The 12,682-nt window shown below is 44.9% G+C and overlaps 1 non-coding gene across 1 annotated transcript; it reads left to right on the top strand.

Annotated features, from left to right (window-relative positions):
* Nucleotides 1-4,473: 4,473 nt before the first annotated feature.
* On the top strand, nucleotides 4,474-4,577 carry LOC123568531 (small nucleolar RNA U13). Its single transcript, XR_006691902.1, has one exon. It is a non-coding gene; the product is annotated as a small nucleolar RNA U13 (small nucleolar RNA).
* Nucleotides 4,578-12,682: the final 8,105 nt, after the last annotated feature.

The following is a 12,682-nucleotide window of genomic DNA, read 5'->3' as shown; positions in this document are numbered from 1 at the left end:
GTACCTAAGCAGGGTGAGTGAGTTCAAGGTTCTTATATATGTATATAAAATATGTGAGTGTGTGGCCCAGGTACAGTGGCTCACGCCTGTAATCCCAACACTTCGGGAGGCCGAGGCAGGCAGATCACAAGGTCAAGAGATCGAGACCATCCTGGCCAACTTGGTGAAACCCCGTCTCTATTGAAAATACAAAAATTAACTGGGTATGATGGCGGGCGCCTGTAGTCCCAGCTACTCGGGAGGCTGAGACAGGAGAATCACTCGAACCCAGGAGGCAGAGCTTGCAGTGAGCCGAGATCGCGCCACTGCACTCCAGCCTGCCGACAAAGCGAGACTCCATCTCAAAAAAAAAAAAAGTGAGTGAGTGTGTGCATGCGTGTGTGTGTGTGTGTGTGTGTGTATGATATGTAGATCTAGATATAGATTCACTGAAGTTTCTGCTTTTCCCGCAAGGCTCACTCGTTGCTTTTGTAATTTAAAAAAAGAAAATACTAAAAGGAATTTAAACCATGAAAGAAAAAACAAAGCAATAAAAATGAACAATCAAAAAAGAGGATTTGGAGTTTTAGGGAGGTTTTAGAGGTTTTTTCTCTCCTAGTTTATTTTTAGCCAATTATGTCTCCTCTACTTGTTTGATGATTTTTTTTGGTGAGTTTTTTATTTTCATAATTTGATTTTTAGATAAATATTTCCAACCACAGTTAACTGTTTCTGAGTTTTGTTAATACCATATACACTGCTTAGTTAACCAAGACCTAGTTGTTGGTTACTTTAGCTTTTCAAATTCATTTTTGCCCACCTTGTCTTGCCTTGCTCTGTTTATAATAGATGAAAACAACCTAAATTCATTTTAATAAAATCTTTGTTTGTCCAAACTGTTCCAGCTAACTAAATTGAGTGCTCCAAAGTCAAGCCGGCTTAAATTCCAATCTCAGTTCAGCCCCTTACCATTTACACAACATTGGGCAAATTAACCTCTCCCAATCTCAATTCCCCCATCTACTAAATGGGGATAAAACCTACTTTGTAGATGTTTTGCGAGAATTAAAAAGACATTGCCTGGCTGGGTGCAGTGGCTCACGCCTGTAATCCCAGCACTTTGGGCGGGAGGATTGCTTGAGTCCAGGAGTTTGAGACCAGTCTGAGCAACATGGCAAAACCCCGTCCCTACAAAAAATACAAAAAGTAGGCATGGTGGTGCATGTCTATGGTTGCAGCTACCCAAGAGGCTGAGGTGAGAGGATTGCTTGAGCCTGGGAGGTCGAGGCCACAATGAACTGTGATCGTGCCACTGTGCTCCAGCCTGGGACGACACAGCAAGATCCTGCAAGAAAATAAAAAGAAAGGAAAAGAAAAGAAAAGAAGAGAAAAGAAATGGCAAGGGAAGGGAAGAAAAGAAAAGAAAAGAAAGAAAAGAAAAAGAAAGGAAGAAAAGGAAACGAAAAGAAAAGAGAAAAGAGATCACCGCATAAGCAAGCTGTGAGTTCCTTCATCTAGGGCTAGATAATTCTTTGTTGTGTGGGTTGCTTGGTGCATTGTAGGATATTTTGCAGCCTCTGACCTTTACTTACTAGATGCCAGTAGTCCCCCCATCCCCCGTCCCCTGGAAGATGTGACAACCAAAAATGTCCCCAGACATTGCCAATACTGCCTTAGACCTGTCCCTCTCTCACCTCCATAACAAATGCCCCCAAGTCCTGTTGGTTCCTCCTTCATGTTACCTTTGGAATCGGTTCCCCTTTCTTCCTAGCTGGCTTAGCCCTTCAGTCCTCACCAGGGCAGCACAGAACCCCCGAGGCAACCTCCCTCCATCAGACCTTCTGCCCTGCCTCCCTCCAGGGGCTGCACAGAGGGGTGAGACACGAAAACATGAAGGTCTGCTTTTGCTCTTTGATTTTCTCCTGTTTCTCCCAGCTCAGGCAAGTATCCAGGCCTTTCATTTTACTAAGCCAAAAGCCAGTGTCGCGTGTAAGACCCAGGACACTTTTCTTCCCCATCTTCTGTGCCTGCCTAAACCCTGGATGAGTGTATGTCCCAGTGCTCGGACAGGGAGTTGTGGGTGGTCTCTGGATGAGTAAGGGAATATGCAGAGGGCAGATCTGGCTTGACAGGGGATCAACAGTGGTCAGTCCTGAGGACAACTGGCACCCACACACCTCTCAGCAGCCTCGCTTCAAGCAAGTGGCAGGACATCACAAGGGGTGGGTGCCTGGCGTCCCTAGAGAGGGAATACCTAAGACGGGGCCTCCTTGTGCCCCGTGCATGGCAGAGAAAGCAGCACAACCTTGTGGCCGGAAGGGCTCACATGTGCAGGGACGCTGGGCATTTCCATGGACACAGTGTGACTGCCACTGGGCAGCTTCGACCTGCAGGGTCCCCTTTCTCCAATGCTTCATTGCTGCATAAGTTTCTGGGACCTTTCCCCCAATCCACGGTAAAAAGAGCTCGCCAAAGCGACTGAGAATGGATTTCTCAAATGCCTGGCTGAATGGGGACTCAGAGTTGGACTTAATTTTCTTTTTTTTTTTTTTCTTTTTTTTTTTGAGAGCAAGTCTCACTCTGTTGCCCAGCCTGGAGTACAGTGGCACCATCTTGGCTCACTGCAACCTCCACTTCCCAGGTTCAAGCGATTCTCCTGCCTCAGCCTCCCAAGTAGCTGGGATTACAGGCACACACACCCCCATGCCCAGCTAATTTTTTTTGTATTTTCAGTAGAGACAGGTTTCACCATGTTTTCCAGGCTGGTTTTGAACTCTTGACCTCAGGTTATCTGCCTGCCTCTGCCTCCCAAAGTGTTGGGATTACAGGCATGAGCCATCATGCCCGACCAATTCACTTTAATTATGGAAAACGTTCTTAAATGACATCTCTCACATCAGCATCTATGAGTTTGTAAACTGAGGTTCAGATGCATCTCATGATGCAGAAGCCATCACGTCACTTCCCTGCCTCCAACCCTGCCCTGGCTCCCCATTACCTAAGAATGAAGGCTCTTCATGGTCCACCACAGAGGAAGCAGGGGCTCAGCCTCCACTCCAACTCCCAGGCCAGACATCACTAATCGATCACAGCATCTCGCTGGCTGTGTCTGAACATGGTCCCAGAATCCTTTGCAGCACTGCCCACTAGTCAAACTACTTCTGTCAGGTAGTTTCTCTATTTTACCCCCATTTCCCCATTTTACTGCTTCTTAGATCCAGATATACCACTGGCAGATACATTTACATTGCAGAGGTGGTGGTTGTTTCCTCCAAAAATATTAATAAACTTAAAACACACTTTTGAATTGAGTGCATTTTAGAGCCGAAATAAAAGCAGCATCTCCCTCCCTGGTCTCCTGGAGTTTCCTCAAAGGCCATGTGAGAGGATCCATGCTGGCCCCTGTCTTCTCCTGTCTCCGTTAGCCGACACCAGCAGGCTGGTCCTTGCCTCTCTGTTTTCTTCCCTTTCCTCCCTCTACCCTAAGTATTTCTGGGAAACATCAACTCATTTGTCTTTCAAGACTCACTTAAAGATCTCTAGGGAGCTGTCCCTGACCGCACAATGTCCCATCCAGCACAGTAGTGGGGAGGAGGTCACAGCACGGGGTCACTCTAAGTCCTGCCTACCTCCCTCTCCCAGACTGTTCTAGAGGACAGGGCTCCCTTCACACCCTTCCTAGTGCAGGGAGAGGCTCTGCTAGGAGCTCCTAGAGACGGGAAGAGCGCCACATGTGCCTTGGAGAAGTCACCACAGTCCAGCTCAGAGTTACACAGTTCTCCAGGCTTGGGGCTTACAGACCCACAGTATCAAGCAATGAAAACTTGAAAGCCAATTGATTAGCCCGCGGTGAAAACATAACAGTCAGGTGGAGTGGATGGTCACAGTGGTCTGACCAGGGTCTGCCCTCCTTGCTACCCAGCCAAGAGGCTTCCTTACCCAAGGTTACTTGGCAACGGTGGAGTCAGTACAGGAGCAGTGACTGATGGGCCTGGAACGTGGGGTGGTGTCAGTTCTGACAGCTGCCCCAGTATCTCCTCAGTGGTAGAGGATCAGGTGGGCGGACCAGGTCACCTCCCTGGAGCGTGGAGGGTGGCCCTTCCCTCGCATGGCCACAAGGGCAGGACTCGTGGCCTTCAGTCTGTAACTCCAGCTGCCCTCTTGATGGACACATCGTGTTCTCAGATAAGGACACACCTTCGCACTGGTCCTCGAGGCAATCCCTGCACACCTGGGAGGCCTCCACTCTCCCGCCGCCGGCAGCACTCGGCTTCCTCACTTGTCTTTCTCATTTGCTGCCAAGGGCCACCCACGCCTGGCACTGGGTGGGTGATCTGAATGACTGGTGGCTCCTAGGCTTCTTTTTCGTAGGTGCATGGGTTAGCAATTCGGAAACTACTTTCTGGGTATTTTAGAACCGGGCAAATAAGTAACCTGGAGCCAGGTTTCTCATTATTAGAGAAAGAAGTTGCAAATCTCAAGGGGAAGGTGACGATCCTTTTGCAGCTTGTAAGCGTGATGATTGGGTGTTTGCGAGAGCGTGTGTGATGTCCCACCCTCACATCTTGTTACAACATCAGCACATTAGCCGTGCGACATGAGAAATAATAAAGGGGAAGCTTAGACTAAACCCTAGAGTGTGGGGTTGGCATTGGAAGTATCAGCATGAATTCCTATTTTTATATATATAGAGAGAGAGAGATAAAAATATAGAGAAGTGGGCCGGGTGCGGTGGCTCACGCCTGTAATCCCAGCACTTTGGGAGGCCAAGGCGGGCAGATCACGAGGTCAGGAGATCGAGACCATCCTGGCTAACACGGTGAAATCCCATCTCTACCAAAAAAAACTACAAAAAATTAGCCGGGCGAGGTGGCAGGCGCCTGTAGTCCCAGCTACTCAGGAGGCTGAGGCAGGAGAATGGCGTGAACCCGGGAGGCAGAGCTTGCAGTGAGCCAAGATCACGCCACTGCACTCCAGCCTGGGTGACAGAGAGAGACTCCATCTCAAAAAAAAAAAAAAAAGAAAGAAATAGAGAGAAGTGTACTCTATGGTTTTCTTCTTAGCTCTGACCACTGAGAGGTCCTAGGAGTGATGACATGCCGGCAGCAAGAAGCACACACACCTGACACCCATATCCTTGTTTCTGAATATCTGACCCCACTCAAAGGAGCCAGGGCTCCTGGAGAAATGGCTGATCCCAGGGCTGGTACAGGGAAGGGACAAGATGAGCCTGGAACACCTTTTTTTTTTTTTTTTTTTTTTTTTTTTTGAGACAGAGTCTTGCTCTGTCAGCAGGCTGGAGTGCAGTGGCACGATCTTGGCTCACTGCAACCTCCACCTCCCAGGTTCAAGTGATTCTCCTGCCTCAGCCTCCTAAGTAGCTGGGATTACAGGCATGCACCACCACGCTTGGCTAATTTTTGTAGTTTTAGTAGAGATGGGGTTTCACCATGTTGGCCAGGCTGGTCTCAAACTCCTGACCTCAAGTGATCCACCTGCTTCAGCCTCCCAAAGTGCTGAGATTACAGGCGTGAGCCACCACACCTGGCCTGCCTGGAACATCTTATTTCAGAAAATAAGGAAGGGCCCTGATGATGATGGGGACACGTCCCAAGGAGACAGGAGCCAGTTTGAAGCTGCTCCCATGGCCAAATCTAAAAGAGTTTCAGCATCCAAATAAATAATGATTGTAAATGAGTATAACTCATAGAAAAATAAGAATCTCTAAGTCCACATAGTATAAATCAACCAATAAATGAGTAGGGAAAGCTCTCCTGTAGAGTTGAGGGCCAGCTAATAGGTATAGAAGGATAGAATTAGTCCTGTACACCCAGCTACTTTGGAGGCTGAGGCAGGACGATCACTTGAGCCCAGGAGTTTGAGACCAGCTAGGGCAAAAAAGCAAGACCCTGTGAAGAAGAAAGAAGAAAGAAGGAGAAGAGGGAGAGGAAGAGGAAGAAGAAGAAGGAGAAGGAGGAGGAGGAGGAAGAGGAGGAGAAGGAGATTAGAAAATCACCATCATTTGGTAATTTGGTAACATCACAGTGACAATTCAGGCAAGGACCATCAATGGGTGCTGAGTCTAGTGGTGACAGTCTTATGAGAAACAGGATATTTATATGGCTTCAGAGTGTCTCCCCACAAGACACTTACTCATGATGGGGGTAAAATAGTTATTTATGGAGTAGAACCCTGGCAAACAGCACTTTGACCAAGTGATGAAACAAGTCAGCAACCTGTGCCTCCTGACACAATGTACCGAGGACACACCATCACTTCTGGGTATTCCTGCCCGAAACACACAGCCTGAATCTCACCACAACTGAACATAAGGTTCAGCCCAACTAAGGAATATTCTACAGAATAACTGGCCAGGTGACCTCAAAACTGTCAGGGTCATGAAAACAAAGACAGAGGAATTATTCAGATTAAAGGAAATGAAAGAGACATGGTGACTAAATGCAATATGTAGCTGAATTCAGTCCTGGACCAGAAAATAATTTGGGGGCCAACAATGTTCTTGTTGGGATAATTGGAAACATTGGAGTCAGGTCTGAAGATCAGGTGATAGTGGTAGTTTATCAGTGAACTTCCTGATTTTGATAACTACATCATGGTTATATAAGAGAATGCCCCCTGTTTGCTGAATCCACGCCTTCCTAACTGTGGTGCAGCACTCTTCAGTGGCCTCCTGACAAAAGTGTTTCTGTCAAGAAGTCTGATGCGGGGGCACGCCCAAGATGACCGAATAGGAACAACTCCAGCCTCCAGCTCCCAGCATGAGTGACTCAGAAGATGGGTGATTTCTGCATTTTCAACTGAGGTACCGGTTCATCTCACTGGTGAGTGCCGGACAATCGGTGCTGGTCAGCTGGTGCAGCCCAACCAGCGAGAGCTGGAGCAGGGCAAGGCATCACCTCACCTGGGAAGCGCAAGGGGGAAGGGAATCCCTTTTCCTAGCCAAGGGAAACTGAGACACACAACACCTGGAAAATCGGGTAACTCCCACCCTAATACTGCGCTTTACCAAGAGTCTTAGCAAACGGCACACCAGGAGATTATATCCCACACCTGGCCCAGAGGGTCCCATGCCCATGGAGCCTCCCTTATTGCTAGCACAGCGGTCTGAGATCTAACTGCAAGGTGGCAGCAAGGCTGGGAGAGGGGCGCCTGCCATTGCTGAGGCTTAAGAGGTTAAACAAAGCCACCAGGAAGCTCAAATTGGGTGGAGCCCACCGCAGCTCAAGGAGGCCGGCCTGCCTCTGAAGACTCCTCCTCTGGGGACAGGGCATAGCTAAACAAAAAGCAGCAGAAACCTTGGCAGAGGTAAATGCCCCTGTCTGATAGCTTTGAAGAGAGCAGTGGATCTCCCAGCACGGAGGTTGAGATCTGAGAATGGACAGACTGCCTGCTCAAGTGGGTCCCTGACCCCTGAGTAGCCTAACTGGGAGACATCTCCCCCTAGGTGCAGACCGACACCTCACACCTCACACAGCAGGGTACACCCCTGAGACGAAGCTTCCAGAGTGAAAATCAGACAGCAACACTCTCTGTTCAGCAATATTCTATCTTCTGCAGCCTCTGCTGCTGATACCCAGGCAAACAGGGTCTGGAGTGGACCTCAAGCAAACTCCAACAGACCTACAGCAGAGGGTCCTGACTGTTAGAAGGAAAACTAACAAACAGAAAGGACACCCACACCAAAACCTCATCAGTACGTCACCATCATCAAAGACCAAAGGCAGATAAAACCACAAAGATGGGGAAAAAGCAGTGCAGAGAAGCTGGAAATTCAAAAAATCAGAGCGCATCTCCCTCTCCAAAGGAACGCAGCTCATTGCCAGCAATGGAACAAAGCTGGACGGAGAATGACTTTGATGATTTGAGAGTAGAAGGCTTCAGTCAATCAAACTTCTCAGAGCTAAAGGAGGAACTACGTAACCAGCGCAAAGAAACTAAAATCCTTGAAAAAAGAATGGGTGAATGGATAACTAGAATAATTAATGCAGGGAAGACCTTAAAAGAACTGATAGAGATGAAAACCATAACACGAGAAATACGTGACAAATGCACAAGCTTCAGTAACCGACTCAATCAGCTGGAAGAAAGAGTATCAGCAATTGAAGATCAAATGAATGAAATGAAGCGAGAAGAGAAGTGTGGAGAAAAAAGAGTAAAAATAAATGAACAGTGCCTCCAAGAAGTATGGGATTATGTGAAAAGACCAAATCTACGTCTGATTGGTGTGCCTGAAAGTGACAGGGAAAATGGAACCAAGTTGGAAAACACTCTGCAGCATATCATCAAGGAGAATTTCCCCAACCTAGTAAGGCAGGCCAACATTCAAATTCAGGAAATACAGAGAACGCCACAAAGATGCTCCTCAAGAAGAGCAACTCCAAGACACATAATTGTCAGATTCATCAAAGTTGAAATGAAGGAAAAAATGTTAAAGGCAGCCAGAGAGAAAGGTCGGGTTACACACAAAGGGAAGCCCATCAGACTAACAGCAGATTTCTAGGCAGAAACTCTCCAAGCCAGAAGAGAGTGGGGGCCAATATTCAACATTCTTAAAGAAAAGAATTTTCAACCCAGAATTTCATATCCAGCCAAACTAAGTTTCAGAGATTTTGTCACCACCAGGCCTGCCCTACAAGAGATCCTGAAGGAAGCACTAAACATGGAAAGGAACAACAGGTACCAGCCATTGCAAAAACATGTCAAAATGTAAAGTCCACCGATGCTAGGAAGAAACTGCATCAACTAATGAGCAAAGTAACCAGCTAATATCATAATGACAGGATCAAGTTCACACATAACAATATTAACCTTAAATGTAAATGGACTAAATGGTCCAATTAAAAGACGCAGACTGGCAAATTGGACAAAGAGTCAAGACCCATCAGTATGCTGTATTCAGGAGACCCATCTCACATGCAGAGACACACATAGGCTCAAAATAAAGGGATGGAGGAAGATCTACCAAGCAAACAGAAAACAAAAAAAAGCAGGGGTTGCAATCCTAGTCTCTGATAAAATAGGCTTTAAACCATCAAAGATCAAAAGAGACAAAGAAGGCCATTACATGATGGTAAAGGGATCAATTCATCAGGAAGAGCTAACTATCCTAAATATATATGCACCCAATACAGGAGCACCCAGATTTATAAAGCAAGTCCTTAGAGACTTACAAAGACACTTAGACTCCCACAGAATAATAATGGGAGACTTTAACACCCCACTGTCAACATTAGACAGATCAACGAGACAGAAAGTTAATAAGGATATCCAGGAATTGAACTCAACTCTGCACCAAGCGGACCTAATACTCCACCCCAAATCAACAGACTATACATTCTTCTCAGCACCACATCACACTTATTCTAAAATTGACGACATAGTTGGAAGTAAAGCACTCCTCAGCAAATGTAAAAGAACAGAAATTATAACAAACTGTCTCTCAGACCATAGTGCAATTAAACTAGAACTCAGGACTAAGAAACTCAATCAAACTGCTCAACTACATGGAAACTGAACAACCTGCTCCTGAATGACTACTGGGTACAAAACGAAATGAAGGCAGAAATAAAGATGTTCTTTGAAACCAGTGAGAACAAAGATACAACATACCAGAATCTCTGGGACACATTTAAAGCAGTGTGTAGAGGGAAATTTATAGCACTAAATGCCCACAAGAGAAAGCAGGAAAGATCTAAAATTGACACCCTAACATCACAATTAAAAGAACTAGAGAAGCAAGAGCAAACACATTCAAAAACTAGCAGAAGGCAAGAAATAACTAAGATCAGAGCAGAACTGAAGGAGATAGAGACACAAAAAACCCTCCAAAAATTCCATGAATCCAGGAGCTGGTTTTTTGAAAAGATCAACAAAATTGATAGACCGCTAGCAAGACTAATAAAGAAGAAAAGAGAGAAGAATCAAATAGACACAATAAAAAATGATAAAGGGGATATCACCACCGACTCCACAGAAATACAAACTACCATCAGAGAATACTATAAACACCCCTATGCAAATAAACTAGACAACCTAGAAGAAATGGATAATTTCCTGGACACTTGCACTCTCCCAAGACTAAACCAGGAAGAAGTTGAATCCCTGAATAGACCAATGGCAGGCTCTGAAATTGAGGCAATAATTAATAGCCTACCAACCAAAAAAAGTTCAGGACCAGATGGATTCACAGCCAAATTCTACCAGAGGTACAAGGAGGAGTTAGTACCATTCCTTCTGAAACTATTCCAATCAATAGAAAAAGAGGAAATCCTCCCTAACTCAGTTTACGAGGCCAACATCATCCTGATACCAAAGCCTGACAGAGATACAACCGAAAAAGAGAATTTTAGACCAATATCCCTGATGAACATCGATGCAAAAATCCTCAATAAAATACTGGCAAACCGAATCCAGCAGCACATCAAAAAGCTTATCCACCATGATCAAGTGGGCTTCATCCCTGGGATGCAAGGCTGGTTCAACATATGCAAATCAATAAACGTAATCCAGCATATAAACAGAACCAAAGACAAAAACCACATGATTATCTCAATAGATGCAGAAAAGGCCTTTGACAAAATTCAACAGCCCTTCATACTAAAAACTCTCAATAAATTCGGTATTGATGGAACGTATCTCAAAATAGTAAGAGCTATTTATGACAAACCCACAGCCAATATCATACTGAATGGGCAAAAACTGGAAGCATTCCCTTTGAAAACTGGCACAAGACAGGGATGCCCTCTCTCACCACTCCTGTTCAACATAGTGTTGGAAGTTCTGGCTAGGGCAATCAGGCAAGAGAAAGAAATCAAGGGTATTCACTTAGGAAAAGAAGAAGTCAAATTGTCCCCGTTTGCAGATGACATGATTGTATATTTAGAAAACCCCATTGTCTCAGCCCAAAATCTCCTTAAGCTGATAAGCAACTTCAGCAAAGTCTCAGGATACAAAATCAATGTGTGAAAATCACAAGCATTCTTATACACCAGTAACAAACAAAGAGCCAAATCATGAATGAACTCCCATTCACAATAGCTTCAAAGAGAATAAAATACCTAGGAATCCAACTTACAAGGGATGTAAAGGACCTCTTCAAGGAGAACTACAAACCACTGCTCAGTGAAATAAAAGAGGACACAAACAAATGGAAAAACATACCATGTTCATGGATAGGAAGAATCAATATTGTGAAAATGGCCATACTGCTCAAGGTAATTTATAGATTCAATGCCATCCCCATTAAGCTACCAATGACTTTCTTCACAGAATTGGAAAAAACTGCTTTAAAGTTCATATGGAACCAAAAAAGACCCCGCATTGCCAAGACAATCCTAAGCCAAAAGAACAAAGCTGGAGGCATCACACTACCTGACTTCAAACTATACTACAAGGCTACAGTAACCAAAACAGCATGGTACTGGTACCAAAACAGAGATATAGACCAATGGAACAGAACAGAGCCCTCAGAAATAATACCACACATCTACAGCCATCTGATCCTTGACAAACCTGACAAAAACAAGAAATAGGGAAAGGATTCCCTATTTAATAAATGGTGCTGGGAAAATTGGCTAGCCATAAGTGGAAAGCTAAAACTGGATCCTTTCCTTACTCCTTATTCGAAAATTAATTCAAGATGGATTAGAGACTTAAATGTTAGACCTAAAACCATAAAAACCCTAGAAGAAAACCTAGGCAATACCATTCAGGACATAGGCATGGGCAAGGATTTCATGTCTAAAACACCAAAAGCAATGGCAACAAAAGCCAAAATTGACAAATGGGATCTAATTAAACTAAAGAGCTTCTGCACAGCAAAAGAAACTACCATCAGAGTGAACAGGCAACCTACAGAATGGCAGAAAATGTTTGCAATCTGCTCATCTGACAAAGGGCTAATATCCAGAACCTATAAAGAACTCAATCAAATTTACAAGAAAAAAACAAACAACCCCATCAAAAAGTGGGCAAAGGATATGAACAGACACTTCTCAAAGGAAGACATTCATATAGCCAACAGACACATGAAAAAATGCTCATCACCACTTGCCATCAGAGAAATGCAAATCAAAACCACAATGAGATACCATCTCACACCAGTTAGAATGGCAATCATTAAAAAATCAGGAAACAACAGGTGCTGGAGAGGATGTGGAGAAATAGGAACACTTTTACACTGTTGGTGGGACTGTAAACTACTTCAACCATTGTGGAAAACAGTGTGGCGATTCCTCAAGGATCTAGAAATAGAAATACCATTTGACCCAGTCATCCCATTACTGGGTATATACCCAAAGGATTATAAGTCATGCTGCTATAAAGACACATGCACACGTATGTTTACTGCAGGACTATTCACAATAGCAAAGACTTGGAATCAACCCAAATGTCCATCAATGACAGACTGGATTAAGAAAATGTGGCACATATATACCATGGAATACTATGCAGCCATAAAAAAAGATGAATTCATGTCCTTTGTAGGGACATGGATGCAGCTGGAAACCATCATTCTCAGCAAACTATCGCAAGAACAGAAAACCAAATACTGCATGTTCTCTCTCATAGGTGGGAATTGAACAATGAGATCACTTGGACACAGAAAGGGGAGCATCACACACCGGGTCCTATTGTGGGGAGGGGGGAGGGGGGAGGGATGGCATTAGGAGATATACCTATG

The sequence above is a fragment of the Macaca fascicularis genome, chromosome 13 (assembly GCF_037993035.2).
Source record: "Macaca fascicularis isolate 582-1 chromosome 13, T2T-MFA8v1.1".
Lineage (NCBI taxonomy): Eukaryota > Metazoa > Chordata > Mammalia > Primates > Cercopithecidae > Macaca > Macaca fascicularis.
The sequence above is the reverse complement of the archived record's forward strand: the minus strand, read 5'-3'. Positions and strand labels throughout refer to the sequence as shown.